This window comes from Anopheles cruzii, chromosome 3 (genome assembly GCF_943734635.1).
Source record: "Anopheles cruzii chromosome 3, idAnoCruzAS_RS32_06, whole genome shotgun sequence".
In the NCBI taxonomy this organism is placed as follows: domain Eukaryota; kingdom Metazoa; phylum Arthropoda; class Insecta; order Diptera; family Culicidae; genus Anopheles; species Anopheles cruzii.
Window position 1 is genome coordinate 32524826 of NC_069145.1, and position 19697 is coordinate 32544522.

Below are 19697 nucleotides of genomic sequence, written 5' to 3' on the forward strand. Positions count from 1 at the left end.
GAATCAGGAGCGAGGCGGTCCAACCGGCGTGATAACCAAAAAGCGACCAGTCACCTGGCGGTGACGGTGGGTTACGCGCTTTTAATCTACCCCTCACAAAACCGGGTCCGCGGTAGGGATGGAACCGGAAATCGCAACGTCCCTCCCGGCCAATTATCGTCCCAACGCATGACGGAATCCGAAATCCATCGCGCATTATCGCATGCGGGCCTAAAAAAGAAGAAAAAGGAACCGTAACTGTCCACACTGTGCTGTGTGTCAACCGCGCAGATAAAGCGCCGACACCCACTCGCACCCACTTCTGGCCAGCAACCCCCCGAACCGTTCGATCCGCGCCGGATCGGTATGTGGGGCGCCGTTTCGGGTTTGGCCTTTGGCCACACATTTTTGGATCCCCATTTGGACGTCCATGAGACGGTGCGCCGGGAGGCGATCGGTGCGCGCGCGCGCATGCGGTTGTGTAACCGCCGTGCGGCTGTTAGCACCGGTACGCCCGTCCCCGCTCCCCTCTTCCCGTCCGTCCGTCCGGCGGTTCGCGCACGACGTGTGTGTTCACTCACTAAGTTTCACTTTGATTTGGTTATCGGTTCGGTTTCGGTTTTTTTCTGACAGCTGTCACCCTGTCCGTCGAAAAACGCTCCGATCGCGAGAGCAACATGTGATAATCGAACCGGTGCGAAGGTGCGAATTGGATCAAAGCAGCCCAGACAGCAGCACCACCGGCCTCCTCGTCAGCGAACACGGTTCCGGAACGCACCAAGGACCTCCGTCGGAGGCGAAAATCAACAACAACAACAAGTGACAACAAACAACAAGAGCGGCCCCATTCACAGTTTGTTCGGTTTAATTGAGCCACACACACACACACACGCACGCACAATCAGGCACTTTCGGGCGACTGTGATTCGTGAAGGAACAGTGATTCGTAATCCACACACCGGGGGGATTCGTATCCAGTCACGCGATGCACACACACAGTCACACACGGCGGGGGGAATCTCGAGGGAATGGCATCATACCGCGTGACGCATGATCGATCGCCGGGGCACTCCCGTCAAAAAAGTGCCACACACACACACAACACACACTCCGCTGGGCCGCTCTGTCAGAACGGGAAAAGAACGGGAGCCGCACTCCAACAAACTCACCACGTTCTACGTGATCCTCTGCCGTGGTTCCCAAAGCGAAAGAGAGGGGGGGTTGGGGGGTCACTCCGCTGGGTGGCGCGAGTTTCCGCGTCCGAAACTCTGACAGCGGCGAAGCGTTTGGCGCGCGAACTCGAGAAACCGTGCGCGATGACAATCGACCAACTACTAAAACGCTATTTTCAGGCAAACGGTCCGACCAACCGCCGCGCGCCCCGAGTAAATGTGCGAGAGTGGGGCGCCCGATACACGAGCCCGAGTGCCCCGTCTCGCTCTCGTCCCGCACGAAGCGTGTGTATTTCGGGACACGAGTATTAGGAAACGACTTCGGCGTCGGCGTCGGTGCTAGCGAGCGAAAGAGAGAGAGCGACTGACACACACACGCACACGGAACGGGGATGTCCGTCCGGCCGTAGGTTGATGATGGACCGTGCGGTTTCTGGTGACAGTGCATAACGACGACGACGCACCGCTTCAAAACGCACCTAGAGGGGTTAACCTTTACAGCCGGTGGCCGTCAACCCCGCGCGGTGCGTGCCCGATTAGGTGTCATCGGGCGAACGCAGGACGAAAAAGCATCCGTCGATCGCAAAGCGGGTGATCCGGGACGCGATACTCTGCAGGTGTGACCCGTGGAGCTTTCGAAACACGCTGTCATGCGGGGGGTGGTTCGGCACCGTCTTCTTGGATGGAATTCGATTAACGCTGCAACCGGAGGACTGATTAGCAACCGAAGCTTCGAAACTCTTCCCGGAGATCGCAAGGACATCGGTGTCAGGAGCCAACATCCTGCCTGCGTGGTCCATATCCAGGCTTCTTTTCGATGGGCCAATGGACTACAGGATGGCGGCGTCTTCTGATTATCCCAAAGCTAAACGTTCTTAATGAAATTCCTTATTTTTATTTTGATCGAGATAAGTATGTTTCACGTCACACGTCTAGTCGCCTCAAGCGAGAAAATGTTCAATGACTACTAGTCGAAGGAGCGTCGTTTGCTCGACCGTTCTGCTAGTCTCGAATTCCAGTTCGCGGACTCTTACAAAAAATGTCCGTTACTGGTGAGGTCGCTGTCATCTCATTGATAGGGCATTCTTTCATCTTTCTTGGTCATCGGGAAGGAAAATGGCTTCATTCACGGAGCAACTTATTAGCCCGCCATTGATTGATGCTGTCGAGATAGGCTCGATCTCTCGAGGGGGTTGTGAAGAAGCTCCAACCGCGACCCACCCAAGGCGCACAACAACATTGGGCAACACACGACCGTGCCGATGCCGATGACGACGCCGACATTCCACAACCTTCACCACCGCCGCCGGAGTGACCATTTCAGTGTCGTTTGTATGAAAATTTCACGTCTTCAGCGCTCGAAACCCACCCCGTCTTGAGGTCGATTCGGTTGGCCAGGTCGGGTCGGCTTTTGCTACCGCGTGGGGGGTGGTGGGGTCGTGTCTAGTGTTTTGTTTTATTTTGGGGTGATTGAGCAAGTATCCACCTCCAATCCACAGAGGACTCATCAAACGGAGCGCGCGGTGGTGATCGGTTTACGCCGCGCAGCTAAACTTGACTCCCCGGTGGCCACTGGGCCGCGATAGTGCGGCGCGCTATTGGTTGTCCTACTTCCCTGCCCACCTTCTCCGCGACCGCGAACCGGAGGCGGCCAATCAAATAATACAGCAAACCGGCCGAAGTCGAAGCCGAAAGCCTGCGAGAAAGCCACCACCGGGGGCCGACTACTACTGCTACTACTACTACTACTACTACTGGTAGCGGGTCGCGGGTCGAAATGCGGCAAAACTTAACTTGAATAATAAAATAAAATGACATTACACAACGTGGCGTGGCGGACAGAGCGGCAGCAGCACACTCCAGCTCAAGGTCACGACATGGCGACGACCAAAGCAGGTATGTTGCTGCTGCTGGTGCTGCGGCGGCCGCTACTCGCACCACTGCAGGTCGCGCCCACTTGCGCGGACGAGAGAATTGGGTGATTAATGCTGAACGCACCCAAAGCGCTCCAACGAACCCCACCAAAACACACCAGCTTCGGCCTCGCGGGCCGTTGTCCGTCATATCGCTGGGCGCTGCACCCGATGCCTCTTGGCCGTCCAGAAAGGGTCTCTGCCGCAAAGGGAGCATCAGACACGGGTACTGACTTCCTGACCCAGCACTGAAGGGTGCGCATCCCTGTCAGCTGTTTGCACAGTTGACTGGCCCAACCAGTCCCCAGTGTGGTCTCCTGCGGTACCAAAAACCGATCGCGTAACATAAGTCCCCCTTGTACTGGGAGGCTCCCAGTATTTACCTAGCCTACGGCCGAAGGCTGAGCAGAGAGAGAGGGGACAGCTAAAATCGGTGATACACATTTGGGGCCACATCGACCCCCCCTCGATCGATTGGACCGAGCCTGTCCGAAACCCCCGAAAACCCTGGCCGAACTCTAACTTGTTATGTTGCAGATAGCCGACCCCGCCACCGAAATCTATCGTACGCTTCATCTCTCTCTCTCTCTGCTTGGTACTAAAAATCGAAAGCAACACGACCGGGAAGCACTGACCCAAGTGAAGATAAAAAAAACAGGCACACACATACGAACGCCAGGTCCATCGTTCAACACCCCACCAGACGAGCGAGAGAGAGAGAGAGAGAGAGTGTGGCCACCCCGCGATGGTAACGACGTGGGACGCGCGCGCGAAGAAGTCGCGTACTTTTACTTTCATTAACGCGGTTAGTAGGTCTCGGCGTCGACGGCGCCGTCGCCGTCGCCGACGGTGCTGTCCGAAATCTGATCTTCGAATTTTCGGGTCGCCCCGACGTATGGGGAAAGAAAACTTCGACTACTACGCCATCGTTTCCACAGAAGACGCAGGCCGAGTTACTATACTACCAGAGCAGAGCAGAGCACGAGGCACAACATAAGATGGAGGATGACACGAAAGACGAAACTGGATTACGGAGAGCGCCCCACGAGATGAGGTCCACTTCGGGTCCCATAGTTCGGGAACAAGGTTCACCGCGTGTTTCTTCATACAGTTCGATGTGCCAACGCTACACACTTGATGCCGAGCGCAGGACTAGGCCCAGCCTTCGCCAGATCTAGGCGTGCTAGGTGGTGGTGACCCAATGTGTCGTCGCTTCGCCACCCCTATTGACGGTCTCGACGGTTCAAGGTGTGCCTCCCCAGTCGCGTGCTGCCCCAATACCCATCCTTATCTATCTCCAAACACGCACACAAACACACAGAGGCCCGACGACAATCGGGAATCGATGATTTCCATAGGCAGCCACCAGACGCGGCCAGGAATTGCGTGCCAACTGTTGGCGGCATGAACTGTTTGATATGCGTTACCGGTCTTCGTCACGGCTTTCGTCACACGGTACGGTTCCACCAGGTGGGGGGGGGCCCGGGGAGTAGTGCCCCCTCAGGAGCACTCGCAATTGGTATGCACCATCATCCAGGGGCAGACATTCCTTGGCGCAGCCGCCGCCTCGTAGCACGGGTTTTCAGTGACTACAATCGATCGATCGAAGACAACACAAACTTGCCGCCGTGTCTAGGATTCCATCTCGTCGTCCTGTGGAACGCTGCTTCCGGGACGCTGCTTGGCATCCGATGACACATTCTTCGTGTCTTCACTACGGTGGCTCACATTATTATGATTATTAAAAACCGAACCCTCCGTGGAGTGGGTTTTGCGGATCCGTTCGAGGCATGTAGCCCCGCAAAAACCGGAAAGTCTGCCCACGGCTCCTATTTTTCGCATTCGCAACAAGCCAAATCTTCTCACGCTGAAGGCATCTGAAGTGCCGAAGTCATGCCGAAGTCTTCTTCAATTCCACCGGTTAGGCTCGGCAGATGTCTTCTTGGCAAAGGAACCTCGGCCGGACAAACGAAGCAACCGAGCAACAGAGACAATATTAACCTCTGTTGCTCTCTGTAACGTTGTGTTTCGACGGGCGAGGTTGTTGGCCGGCTGCGTCGAGTGTTGCCGAGTGCTCTATCAAGCTCTAGCAACCCAAAATTTGGGGATTAGGCAGATAAAATTGAGCAGAATAGATAACACAGCCATCGCGCGGAATCCCAGTGGCCAGTCGCGGAACGCGCGGCCCAAAAGAAAACTAGTTTTGCAAACGCGAAACCAGCGGCTCATTATGCTCGACAACATGTCACCGGTTCGTGCGGGGCCCCGCATGCTCTCGGACCCGCCCATCATCCAGTAAATCTGGTTTGCTCCCCGCCCAGCCGTTTTAGTGGCCAGGTCAGCGGGTCTAGGGTCTTTTGGCGAACGAAGTTCCCCGCCCCACAGTTCGAAGCTTCTAATCTTGACCACAACCGAAGCCAGATCGCGAAAGATCGATAAGCGGCGATCGTTGGCGCGAAACGGGCTGCCTCTGCTCGCCGTCTCCGTCACTCCGACACTGGTGGTTCTGTGTTTACATTCCTGCCAAGGTTAGGCGCGTCAAGTTTGCTCGCCAGGCGGGCGCCCCGAATCGCTGCCGGTTATCCAGCCGGAGGGCCAGCCGGACCGAAGTTTATTGCACGCGATCACCCGCGAACAAGGCCCCCCTTCGGTGGACCGGGCCCGCGCCATGGTCACGCGTCCGCCTCGTAGCGCGTCATTCGTCAAGAAGCCACGAATCGTGGCGAAGGTCGAACGGAAGTTGCGAAAATGGCGCCGCGCGACGGATGGAGAAAAAGTAAAGCCAAAGTTATGGAACTAATTGTTTTAGTACCAGCAACCGCGGCCCCGGCCGCGGCAGAGGTCGCAGCTCGTAAGTTGTGTCCGATCCGGCCTCAGAGGAAAACTGGTGCTCCGTGGCTCATTGAACTGGGGCGGCTCGAGGATCGGTCTCGACGCCTGGCTCGGTTGGTATTTAGAGCGGTGCGCTTCTAGCGCGGCACGCCAACCAGGCGGCCGGATGTACGAAAAGTGTTAACAGAACCGCCATTGGAAGCATTGCCGTGACCGACCGACGGAAGACGGTCACGAGTTTCACGATACTATAAATATGGATGCCATGGTCACCGACGCGAACTGGAGCTTACTAATCTGGCCCACCGGGCCAAGATGTAGAGTCCAACACAAAAGCCACCCGTCCATCGCCACGCAAGGTGCTCGACGCGAATAACGGACCCAATCCGGAGTCCAATGCACCGAAAGGCTTAGGTAACGGTACCGGCGGCAAGGAGAAGGTCCTTCGGTACGCACACGGGCGCGCAAGAATCATCCGGCCGCAGGTTCAACTTTCACTTCGTGACGGACCCGCCGCACATAAGTAAGTGTCGGGCCACAGACACCGCGGAAGACCTTGGAGGTCTCGCTGAGGGCGCTGGGCCTACGAGCGCCCGTACTATCACTTCTCTGCCGCAACGGGCTCGTTGCGTCGCGCGATCCGATCTCGGCCTGAGCACACAGTCTCTTTTACGGCGAGCGTCCTGTGGCCGGCCCGGTCACGGTTGGAATCTCGCTTCCATTTCGTGTGGCCTTGAGCGTACACCGAGCGTAGTCCTTTTGTGTTTTTCCGCCCGTGAGTCAGGTGATCGGGCCGAAATTAGTGACGCGCGGAACCTCGCATCGGTCAGCCAGCAGTCGCAGGCATTACGCCACATTACCACAACCGACGGGGATTCGTTGCCCATTTTCCCACGATCGACGGCAGTGCGGATGTCAACACGGAGGCGGCGGCGACGGTGACCCTCTTTTGCTCGGAAGAAAGTAACGGCCTCATAGGAAGCAACTTGGCCGGCTGGCCTCATAGGCCGCCGGCGGAAGTTGCGGAAGCACGCTGCTGTAACGCTGGCTGGCTGCTGGTCACAAATTCGAAAGGGCAAAGGCGCCTGACAGCCACACCGTTATCGATTGGGCCATCGAATGTGCTTTCGACTTTTGACGACCCGACACGGCACTTGCCGCGTTCGTTGCCCAATTACTTAGGTGGACGCGTTGATGTTGCGGCAATAAGCGCCGCGTTCGGTAACTTCCTTGTTGTTTTTTTCGTCTTGACACTGGATTTAAAGCTCAAGATAGCGATTTCCAATGGGTCGCTAAAAGTATTTTGATGTGACGCGACACCATTAGGGGCCGAACCGGGGCCGAGATGTCCTGCCCGGGTCGGGTGTTGCCATTAGGCGATCAAGTCGGACCATGACTGGACAACAACCTGCTGAGCACTGGTACCGGCGCCGGCGGGTTCTGGGCGATGTGATTCTCGGCCACTGACTACAACAAAGAATGTGCGGCGTGCGACTCGGGTTCGAATCGATAAATTGCATTCGGACTGTTGGCTCATGCATCATGCATTAGTGCACAAGCACACGCGCAAGTATCGTCGGGGCCGCTGGGCCACCTTCCTTCGCGTGCTGGGCGATGTGTCAAACGCAAATAAACAAATCACTTCTCACGCGCCTCCCGTGCGGACACTAAGTTGGTCGGCAGGCAGCAACAGTCTGCCACCGGGGGTCTGTCCGGATGTCCGTGAATGAGTGTTTCTTGTTGTTCACGTATTCTAATAAATCATTGTCCGCAACAGCGGCACGTCAGGTGGGCCCTTTTTGGCCATCGTTAGGCCATTAAGTCTGAGTTTTCTGATTAACATTAAATTTTCCCAAATGCCCGTTCTAAAGGGTGTTAGGGGTCAAAATTTGGTCAACTTCAACTTGACGCATTATTTTTCATAGTGCATCAAAAAATCCTGTACACCTCTCATTTTAAAGATGTGTACGTGTAGTATCACACATATTGTTCGATTTTGACATTTGCCCTTCATTTGTGGGAATGGACTCGAAATAAGAGGAGCATTCTCTCAAAGCTTTGCACTTTGCAGAACTACTCGCTTGTCAAGTTGACGAAATTGTAGAATGTGCCCAAATCAACCGTCACCAATATACTAAAAGTGTTCGGAGAACGTTCGACGACAGTCAGAAAGACTGGATCAGGTGGAAGCCGAAACCAGGAGACCATAAAAACGACGAAACGGGTGATCAGTTGTTTCAAGCGGAATCCTCAACTCTCCGTCCGAGATGTCGCAAGTAAACTGGAAGTAACGTCTTCAACCGTAAATCGAGCTATGAAACTGCTTTTCTGGCAATCTACAAGAAAGTAGTGACTTCAAATCTTGACGACAAACAAAACAACAAAACAAACAAACTGTACAGAAGAATGATGGCAGAGATTTGCAAGAATATAAAGCTTGCGATCGGGATCATCAACCAGGAAATTTATGTCCGAGAGTGCCTAAACAAACGTCTTTTGCCTTTGCTAAAAATGTACAAAGGTTCTTTTCTGTTTTGGCTGGATTTAGCATCTTGTAATTATGGGAAAAAGCCATGGAGTGGTATGCCGCAAACAGGGTCCAGGTAGTGCCCAAAGACATGAACCCTCCCAACACGTCAGAGCTCCGCCCAATCGAAAAATATTAGGCCATCATCAGCCGGAACCTCAAGAAGAATCGTAAAACAGTTGTCGTTGAGATGAAATTCAAAGAAAACTGGCGTTCTGCAGCAAAGAAAGCGACCAAGAGAACGGTGCAAGAGTTGATGAAAGGAGTAAAACGAAAGGTCCGGCAATTCGCATTCGCTAAGAAGGACGGTTGAGTGATATTGGTTTCCCTTATTCTGTATAAAATGAGCTTTCAAAAGAAATATTACTTGATTTTTTAATCAAATGTTTGACTGATTTACACATTGTTTGATTTGACCATTTTTCGACAGTAACACCCTTAACAACCACTGCGAGTGCGTTCGGCTGCTTACATCACCGATTCCAACCGATTGCAAACATTAGATGTCGAGCCCCGTTTACCACCGGTAATGCAATCGAACGGGTTAACTACGCACCGGGAACACCGATCGTCCGGATGTGATAAAGACCCGGTGCATCATAATTTTGCAGTGTCCGAGAACGAGAACTTTACCGAGCGTACCCAAGATGTCGGAGGAGGGTGGCTAATCTGAACTGTGCGTGCTACCGTTGCGTAACTCGTGTGGGTCGCAAAAGGTACAACACGCTCGCGCCACGATAAGGTGCATCAGGTGCATGCTAAACAAACCAAAAAAAAAAAACAGGTTTATTGTTATTCCGAGTCCTATTCCCAGGCGCGGTGGGTGCATATGCTTGGCCGGCTCTTAATGACACTCATTGTTGCAAAACTCAAGTCCGGCGCAGCATGCAACTATGATATTGTTGTGCGCGCGTTTCGTTTCCCATAATCGGTCAATGTTAATGGCGGATGAGACGCGAAATGAGATGTAATCTATCTGCGCCTTTTTCTGGAACCTGCTCTTCGAACCGGCTTAGAAGTACTAAAAAGGTTGGTTGGTTCGATCGTTCGAGCGACAGGACCGCGGGTTTGCCAAATCGCCCACATAATAGCCTCTTTGGGTTGGCAGATGGGGTGAACATTCCTTCCCCACCTTAGAGCATCGTGGCCCGCGCTGTCTGCTGTTTGCTGCCGGATGATGTCAGCGGCGAAGAAACGGATCTTCGGTGTTCGCGCGCGAACTATCAATCGCTGACGATAATGGGCGCGGGTTGCCCCGCGGTGGGTGATGCTAATTGTGTTTACAACCGCCGAGCACAACGAGAATCAACAACCTTAGGTGTTTAGGTGTTTACCGAGAAAAAGTGCGCAGAATTGGGAACTTTAGAGACCACCAGCCAACCAGACAACAAATTGCAGTGCGAACGATAGCTGGCATCTGCAGCACTTGAGTCGGTGGCCTCGGGGGGGCCAGAACGGGGTGGTCCAGCGTGCACCCTGTTGCAATGAGCCGCAATGAGCGTCTCTTGTCTGACGACACGAGGTGCCAAATTGAAAATGTCACACCGCGCGACGGCGACGGGACCCAAACGAGCCAGTTCCGTGTAACGAGCAAATGACCGGACCACCGGACCGAGATCTAGCCGCCGTCCGGACGTGCGCATTTCTCGAGTGGAGTGGAGTGGCTAGCTCCGCCGGCGCCGGCCACCCGATCCGGACGTCATGCTTCGAACGAGAATGTTCTCCAACCGTCAGTCGGAGTCGGTGGACATAAAATTGCAATAAATAACAGGTTTTTTGCATAACGACTCGGCAGCGCAGCGCGCGATCGTCTCTCGTGTGTGGCGGCCGCTTCCCCGCCCCATGCGCCGCCCCAACCTTGCCTACCGACAAATGTCACGAAAGCGAAGTAGTGTAGTGTCTTGCCAATCATCGCGCAACGAGGTGACGAGGCGACGTTCTACCGATCCGCATGCCGCGCCATGCGCAGAGGAATTAGATTCCCCGGTCCGGACCGAAAACCCCCGCGCCGCGCACGTTCTACCACCCGTCGCCACGCGGCGCGATAATTACCTTTAATAACCGTTTGCGTTCTCGAACCGTCACCGGGCCACCGCGGGGCAGCAGGGAAACGGACGATACGGTACTTCCCCTCCACAATGGTGTGCGGCCGGAGGCACGGAGATTTTATGCAACGGCTTGGGGGCAGGATTTTCAACATAAAGACGATCCGTCAGACGCGGTATGACGTAAAGCGTTGCCACATACGGCCTAGTACTTGGCAAGCACACACTCTGGAGGTGGTTTGACTATCAGAAAAAAGTTCCCAAACGCTGTTCAGAATCCTACGAATGTTGTCCCGAAAAGGACCCTTCAACTCCAGGTCCACCAGCTCAATCTACAAAAGGAACTTTGTTTAGCGTGTCATTGTTTCTATCTGTCTTCCTGATTTGACGCACTTCCCGAACCAAGACCATTACCCGTTCGTTCCCAGTCGTCCTCCGGCGATTTACTGCGGATTGCCCACCGTGACCTTGTTCTGCTGCTGCTGGTCTGGTCCCGGTCGATTTGGAACGGTCCCCGGCTCGCCGTGCAGTGTGTGTGCGCGCTATTTTTGAACCACCGAACCTTTGGATCCAACGGCACCCTCCCGAGGCGGTACTACCGGACCAGGTAGAGGTACCGACTAGGTCGCGGACCGTGGACCTGGCACATTAAGCAATATATTTAGCACTTACGTGCTCCGTGCTCTTTAGCTGCCGCCTTTAGTAGCCGCCAAATACTATTTTTAATCGCGAAGCCACTAAAACCCGACGACTCCATCGATCGGACTCTCGGGGCCCGAGATGATGATAAATCGGATCGGAAGGCGGCAAGACCACATACCTTTGGGTACCCCGGTGGAAGGTTATCACGATGCTGCTGCGCTGCTCCGGCGCTTGAAACTGACGGCGCTGTGCGGAAGAGAGACAGAGAGAGAGAGAGAGAGAGAGAGAGAGAGAGGGTAAATAAAACATGTTACTAAAAGGCGACAGATTAGAAACTTGATTGACATTGAGAACCGTGTGTCTGAGGGGGGCTGGAAAATGGATGAGGTGTCAGGCCGGGCCATCGAAGGCTACGGGGTGTTGCGTTCGGTCTTCGAGGTCGCCCAGTGTGTGGAAGACTTGGAAGTATTTGGCTCATTTCTTGCCGCGTCGGAATCCACCTTCCATCCATGGGCGACTCTGATGGGTCGTAAATTCGTAAATGAATGCACCTATTGCTTATGCTCTCGAGAGTGAAATCTGAGCCAGCGGACCATTCAGACACTCTGCGGAACAGTTTTCGGAAGTCCGCCATGAGAAGGAACGCATGGCTGTGCAGGGACATGGACACACACACTTTCTACTAACGTCGAAGAACGACCTGAGCGCACCGAACCGTTACCGTCTTGTGGCGTCCCAGAGCACTACGATCGTTGCACAACTTCATCGCCACACTCTGGGGGCCGTCTGGAGGCCACACCGCCTGCAACAGGTTTTTGGCAAACAGAATGGCGGTCCATAAACACATGCCAAATTTTTCCATCGCCTCCAGACCGAACTCAGACGATCATTGCACTCGCAGAATCGCACAGAAAACATGAACCGCCAGCTTATGGTCGAAGGAACCATTTTTGCTGCTACAAATCCGCCTAAGCGTCTGTGTAAACAGTGTCAGGAGTTGCGAGCTACGTCTGGACTTGGGCGTAGAACGAACGTTGTTTGGGTTTACAACGTCCAACGTCTGTCAGTTCATCTGTCTTGAGTGCGACTCTTCAGGCTGGTGATCCTGATCCTGCTCTGTCCATTCTGATATGAAGAATAGGTAAAATAAAATATAACCATCGACGTCACAGTCCATTTGGCCGAGGTCGAGACACATTCCCCCGCATTCTTCATTCACGCTGACCCACACTGGGTGTGCCACAGGAAGCTTCCGTCAGTGAGCTTGCAGCCCACCGGCCTTAGTCAGCAGGTTCAGACCAGTAGTCGTCGTGCAAGCACCCCGGCCGGCCCGCCGTCGCATAGCTCTCCCTCGGAAAAGTGGTGACGCAATGCAAAACAAACGCCAAAAAAGCCGACCCCCGTTAAGCCCGCTGGTCCAGCTGGTTGGCCCGGGGCTGGCTGGCGTTGACGAATTTGTGCTGACATTTACGGACGGGCGTCCCAGCGGCAGGTTCGGCATTCGTGCGAAGAATTGTTGTTGATTGTCGCTGGTCACGGGTGCGCGCTTTGTTTGCGTTGACGTTTGCGTTTGCGCGTTTTCCTGCCTGCCTGCAACCAGCAACCCACAACACCGAGGGTAAATGCCGAGAAAAAAAAACATCAACACAACGGGCCGGGCCGGACCGGCGACCAGTCGGGGAACTCGTCCTGATGTCCTCCTGGTCCCGCTGGTGGGGTAGGCATAAATAGGGAGGCCAACCGCAGCCGCAGGAAGATGGCCGCCCGGCCGCGGACCGGTCATCTAACGACGACTCTGCCGCCACCGCTCCGTTTTGGGGCCACCATTAACCTTCACCTGATTCGAAAGTGAAAACCCCCCCGCGCCCGGGCCCCGTTTTGGGTGTCCCCGCGCCGAGAAGGTGTCAACGAATTCGGTTACGGGCTCGGTTTGCGTGGTCGCGCGTTGGACTTTTGGAATGGTTTTTCGGCGGATCATAACAATCCGGTAAAACCGGGCCCGCAGCGGGCGGGTGGGTGGCGCGCGGGCGGTTCGGGCGCACACATATCGAGGCCAGCGGGGCAACATAAGTAGGGGCCGCCACCACCACGCACGCACACACACGCGCGCGCCGTGCGTGCGTGCTCTATCCCGCGCCGATGATGAAACGTGCTGCGATTGCGTATGCGGCGAGAGGCGGATGCGGGTGCCGCCGGGGTCACTGCTTCCATCCCCTCGCTCTCGCGCGCTCGCTCGCTGATCCTGTCAGCGTGCGGGCGCGCTTCCGGTTGACCGTGAGCCGGTCAGCAACCCTACCCAGAAGTTGACGACCTGCGATCAGCGTTGCCGCTAATATGGCCGACCAGCCGACCGACTTCCTGTTCTCGGAAATAAGGATATTCCGACAAGGCACCTGTGCCTCTCATGTACGGCAAAGGAGTAGGACCTTTGCTGGGTACGGCCATTGCGCAGGTATCGCCGCAGCGCATCGTGCTCAGGAGGTGCGAAAAGAGTGTGGCCGAAAAAAACCTGGGAGGCTCAGGGGTGCGTTCGTTCGGAGATAAAAGAAGCTCCATCTGCCCGCGTCCAGTCCCTTATCTAACAAACAACGAGTAAACAATAGAAATAAACAAAATCCGTACAAATCCGCGCTCCGCGGAGCAGTTTTATTTGTCTTCGGCGTCTTTCGGGGCGGCCCGCGCGGCCTGCCTCGTTTGCATAATAGCCCCGAACCCGCGATGATCACAGTTAGATCATATCGCCCCCTGGTACCGTCGCCGTCCGTCCGTCCGGCGCGATCGATCCCGGATCGGGAGGCCACCACACCACTTAGCAAACGCAGGCACGACGCGGCGCGTGACCAATGTGTGGCCATCGACTTTACTTTATGTCACACGTTTTCCCCGCGTCCCATTTCTCCGCCACAGCAACTCCCACCCAGGCCCGGGGGTTTGGTCGTTTTTTTTCTTCGGTTCCCTTCGATTCCTTTTGCCTTTTGGCATCCCCTATTTTGGGCCGCCCAGTTCAAGTGCCCTCTGGGGTGGTGGTTTGCCTAAGCCAACTTCTCCCGTTTCCAAAATTGTCCACCACACACACACCCCGCTGCTTGTGTAGGTGCGTGCGTGCGTGCGTGACAGTGACACACAATCTCTGGCTCTAGCGCTGGTCGCTTCGCAATGGGCGCCGTTTTCTTGCAAACCAAACACACAGACACACAGGGGCCAGCACCTCAAAAACCTGAACAAATCATTTTCCATTTTGTTGCGGTTGCTTTTTTTTGAAGCTGTTTCGTTTTCGATCGTCTTCGGACAAACTGTGAACTGTGTGGCGGTGGTTACGGTGACGACGACGGCGATGCACCGTGCATCGCGGCGCGTTACGTACGTGCGTGGCCTAAATGGGCCTGGCCTGGCCGGGCGGGGGCCGTTTCGTAGCGCTGGCACAACTGTGTCAAGATTAGGATCAAGGATCCGCACGCATCGGGCCCGAATCGCGCCTTGAGCAAATTGGCCGGCGCTTCGCTGAAGTGGTTTCCAACCGCTTGCGGCACTTGCGGTGGTGGGCTAGAATAGGAGAACTAGGAGGTAGAGCGGGTTTCGGTGGCAACGCGTTTTGCTTCCCAAGGCCCCTTTCCTTGCGACAACTTTCCGGCGACAATGCTGGCTGCTAATCTATCAATTTGTTTAGTTTTACACCAAAAAAAACGGGTAATTACCATTAGGCTCAAACCTGTCTTTTTCTTGTTTGAATTCATTAAGCGACTCGAACCGCCATGCCGACTGGAGCCTTGAGAGCCTTAATGAATTCCATTCAAAACTTTAACTGAGTGAGTAAATACTGTTTTCCTAAAAAAACTAATCAATCCGACCGCCGTGTGGCTCCCGACCCAAACGTGCCCAAAAAAGGGACGCGGAAGTTATCGGCGACAAATTGGAAGTTAATTCTAAGCATATTAATCACGCACAGTGCGCAGCGCGGGTTGTCTTCACATCGGTTCGACGTCCGGTCCGGGCCCCAGGTACGCAGGGTTTCATTAGAACTTGGCTGAGACAAGCGCGTACTGCTGACTGCTGCTGTATGGCTCCCGCGCGCCACTTGTCTTGCAATGTAAAAATGTAATTGTTTTCGATGACGCAGTGAGTAAGAGCGAGAGCAGCCAGCCCACCACGACGGGGAACCCGAAACCGGCGCGCACCAAACCGATTGCGGGGTTGATTGCATTAGAATGCATCTCTCTATCGCCGCCATGTTCATTAGCAGCAGCCCCGTCGCCCCGTGCAGATCATTAGTGGGACCATTAAAAAATCCGACAAATCGTTCCATCTCGACCGGCGCTCGCGCACTGCCAGACGCGGTGCGGTGGCCGTCGTCGTCGTCGACGGTGGCAGTCAATCTCTGAGGCTGATGTGGGTGCTCATTATGTTAAAAGCTTATGTGAACGGTGGCCTGCAATTAGTGGTGGCATAATTGGACATTTAACAACCGAATCATTGCTGGCCCGGGCCAGGCGGTGCCGGCGGTCGGTGCCGAAACCGCCCGACACTGGATGATGGATTGAGACGCCACTCGCCAGAATCGCAGATTGTTGTTGCGGCGGCGGCGGCGGCGGCGGCGTGTTCTCAGCCTCGGCCAATTTTCATATTTTCCGTTGTTTTTTTTTTTCTTCCTTCTCCACGTGGCAAACCGAAGGGCGTAAGGCGCGCTTGATTGTTGACTTTGCCGCGACTCAATTTCGCGACGGCGTTCCGATACCGCGCGGTTTCTACCGAGAAATCAAGGCATAGAAGGGGCGCCATGGACGAATTCTCGGTTCGAATAGCAACCCCATAATGAGAGCCCATTGATGAGCCCACCAGTTGAGGCCGGGCCGCGCCGAATCCCACCTGCCTCAGCTGATGATAAATTATCGATTAATAATTCAGCCAAACGTTTTCTATTCGGGCGGGCACAATCATAAACCGACGGCACGCACTTAATTTATTCTAACCCCTTCCGACTGCGTTCCCGGCGGTCGCGGAGAACTGGTATTTGGAAGCAGCCAATCGTAGCACCCGTCGGTGCCAAACCAGAAACCGACCGAAAGATCCGGCTCCGAAAGCTCTTCGCGAACCGCACACACCACACGCGTGGAACTGGCGTGAAAGTTGCAGTTCCGCCGGTCGAAAAAGGCTCATCATTTTCGCTCTCAAACCGGGCCGAATGTCCCGAACAAGGGGATCTATTCCGTGAAACAGTATCGGCGGTATAGGTGTTAAACGATTGCGTCAACCCCAGCCACCAACATGTCGTCTTTTGTCATTAACTTTCTAACGGTCCTAAAATTTGCATGTTTCTGTTCGCTGGTCAGAATTCATTAATCTGTGTGGCCTGTGACTTTCGAAAAAAGAAAGCAGCGGATCTGCGTCAGAACACGGCCGAGAGGCTGTGGACACATGGTCGCCGAGCCGAGCGAGAGATTCGACACAAGATTCGAACCTCGGTCGATCCAGGACACCTTGATTGGGGTTGGCAAACATTGGACGGATAATTTTTTGGGTGGTTTGGCAGTTACGTAGCGCAGGTACGTAAGGTTGGCCACACACTACAAATGACCGTTGGCACGTGTGTGGAAAGACGCAAGTCTGCGCGATGCTGAGACCACGCCAAAAACCGAAACACTCCACGGCTTTATATATTACTTTTACTCAAGCGCGGCCCCGGTCGTGGCCAGGTCGGCCCCACGAGAGGTTCAGTTGCCGCCCGGCCGCCCTGTGCCGTAGGTGTGTGCGTAACTGGTGTAACGTAAACACAATTGCATAATTACAAGGTCGTCGGACGGAATGCGAAGCGAGTGAGCCCCCGGACTACGCAACCGGTGGACCGGGGAAGATGGGGAGTAAGAGAGTAAGAAGCATGAAAACAGCATCGCGATGATGACAATCGCACGGCGGTGGCCACAGTTCAATGCGGAGGAGCGATTCCGCTAGTCCGGCAGGCCGGCTTCCTTTTGGTTTCCTATTTTTACTTGTCTGTGGACAGACACCGGCTCCGGTTTTGGCCGGGCCCCTTTTTGAGCGTTTCCGTCCACAGCACGGCACGGCACGGCATGGTGTCGCTTTGTTTCCTTCGCTTTTCCACCGCCCCAAACAACCGTTTGTTTTCCCGCCGAAGATCGAAACCGACCGAACCGACGTGATGGTCCAATCGGTTCACGTCCGGTGACGACCGGCCGGTCGTTGGTTCACTCACGATGCACATTCTTTCGCGTGTTTCGGTGTCCTATCGTAAATCACAAGAAAATGATGTTGATGTCGAGAAGCTTCAGTTCAGTTACGAGAACGTTGATCATTCGCAATCGAAACCGTTGCTCCACTGGACGGCGCGGGAAAACAAGTGCAACGTCAGTGGGCGAACGGAGGACATTCACCGGCTTTGGTCGGCTACCGGCTGGTCCGGAGGTCGGCTTGGTAAACAAGCAACGCGACAACGATAACGCCGGTGACCACCACTACCAATACGAAAGCAATCCAGCCACCAATGCCAACTGCATCTTGCATGCTGCACACGGTACGTCCCGAAAGGTCACCGGCGGAAAGCTGGCCCCAAAACCCTGTCAACAGTTGGAGCGGGACTCCCGCACGCGGGATAATTGTTTTTCGGTCGTTTCTGTCAAAAAAGGGGCAGCCAACGAATCTCCGTTGTCATCCGTTGTCTAACGTCCGAGACCCGTGTTGTCTGTTGTGTTTGCTTTGATCAAACAGAAAGCGTTTAATTTACTGTAGCGTCCAACCGATAAAACTGGAGCAAACGCTTCACACTTCACGCTCACTCTCATCTCTCACCTCTCACGCCGGGTGACCTCGCGGGTATCATCTCACGCGCGCGCGCGCTTTTTGGGCCACGGGTCGGCTTACGAGTGATAGGAAGAAGTGCGATAAAAACATCACCAATACACGCACAACTCTCCACCCCGTTCCATTGCAACACCCCCACACAACTGAGTAGAACAGGCGAAAAAAAAATAATAAAACGCCAGAACAGCCGCCCGTGAGATAGAACGGCGCTCAGCGAGCGGCCCCGGAATGCTCTTATGTAATTCGGTTTTCGCGGTCCCATCGCTGCTCCCGTTTCGCGAGGTGAAAGTAACCAAGAAGACGACGGAAAACAGGGAACTTCCGTTCGCGCCCAGGATGCTGCGCGACCTTTTGCGAACGAATCTTCGTCGTCCGCCTTTAACCGAACATAACTTTTGCTAACGGGTTGTACCATTTTTTGTTCTCTCTATCCCGCTCACACGCACTTTCTCTCGCTCTCTTTCTTGTCCCAGTTTCCCACGGGCATTTAAAAATTGATGAAGTTTTGCTCTACGATTCGTTATCTCATTTACGCATAATTAACTTCTCGACCTACTAGACGTTCGCCCCGTCTTACTCTCACTCTGTCGCTCGCTCGCTTCTTTTCTGTCGTTCCTTTTGCCTCGTGTTCGTTGCTAACGACACAACGGGTGTCTAGCACGGCACGCACTTTTGTGGGGGGGCCCCAAGAATTCTTATCGCAGGTTGCATTTTTGCGCGCCTTGCACCTGAACCGGGACAGGTTGAGATGAGAATGAGGTATCCCGCCCCGTGGCCACCCCGCAGGGAATCGACGGGAACTGGTGGCTGGTGAGATGAGCCTTTTTTTTGTTGTTGCTCTATGTTTTAGTTCACTCACTCGACAGGTTGCCTTACTTGTTGCCTCTCTACGATGCTGCTGCTACTGCTGCTACTGTTTTGTGAAGCTGCCTTTCTTTGCGTTCCTGTATCCTGTATTCCACTTGGTGCACTTTACAGTCCGTGTCCCCAAAAAGGATTCGTGGGAACTGAAACAAAACTCCAACACTGGCTGGCACCGATTGTCACAGATTGTCACTAAAAGTCCAGAAACACGCACTCCCCCTCACACACACACACACGCACACGGCACGAGGTGCGCGCGCGAAAGTTAGAACCGTAATCGGTAACACAAATTTGTTCCGGCGATGGGTGTTCTCTCCGTATCCGGAGCGATCTGGAGCGAAACGCGTCTTCAAGACTTCCAGGAACGTGCCAGAGAGCGGTAACGACGGGACTGTGCCCGAACCCGGCGAGATATCCGTTCAAATACGAGCTCACGACACACGGCACGGCACGGCGCACGGAATGGGCACTTCGTCCCGCGGTGTTTATTAAATCTCTGTTTCGCTGGCTCGATGATGATCGGGTGAAGCGAGCGAACTCTCGGATCTGTGTGAAGCTTCCGCCGTCTTTTGTCGGCGGTTTTAGCAAGTTCTCCCACCACCCGGGCCTATGCATGTGTGCGTATGCATATTGGCACAGTTGTGCTCCCGGCCGGACCCGAATTGTGCCAAGCACAAGCAACAGTACGCACTCCGCTGTACGCGAAAAGCAGCGAAAGAGAGAGAGAGAGAGCGCGCGACAGAACCAGGGAGAGTGAACGGAGAAGAGCACAGAAAAACCACGTGCCAGAGACGAGCGGGAGAGCGAGCGAGAGAGCGATTCCGCGAACGATCATATGGACTCGTTAACACGCAAACCCTGCTATTATGAAACTCGAACTCGAAACTCGAGCGTTAGAGTGAATACAGTA

The 19697-nt window shown here is 54.5% G+C and overlaps 1 protein-coding gene across 2 annotated transcripts in view; it reads right to left on the reverse strand.

Moving 5' to 3' along the window:
• Positions 1–19313, reverse strand: part of LOC128272229 (elongation of very long chain fatty acids protein AAEL008004) — a 35413-nt gene extending 16100 nt beyond the window's left edge. For both annotated transcript variants that reach the window (XM_053009997.1, XM_053009998.1), the window contains exons 1-2: positions 18800–19313; positions 11289–11356 (exon numbers count right to left, since the gene is read on the reverse strand). The gene's annotated coding sequence lies outside the window, so the exon portion shown is untranslated. The remainder of the gene's footprint in view (positions 1–11288; positions 11357–18799) is intronic.
• Between the last annotated feature and the right edge of the window lie 384 nt (positions 19314–19697).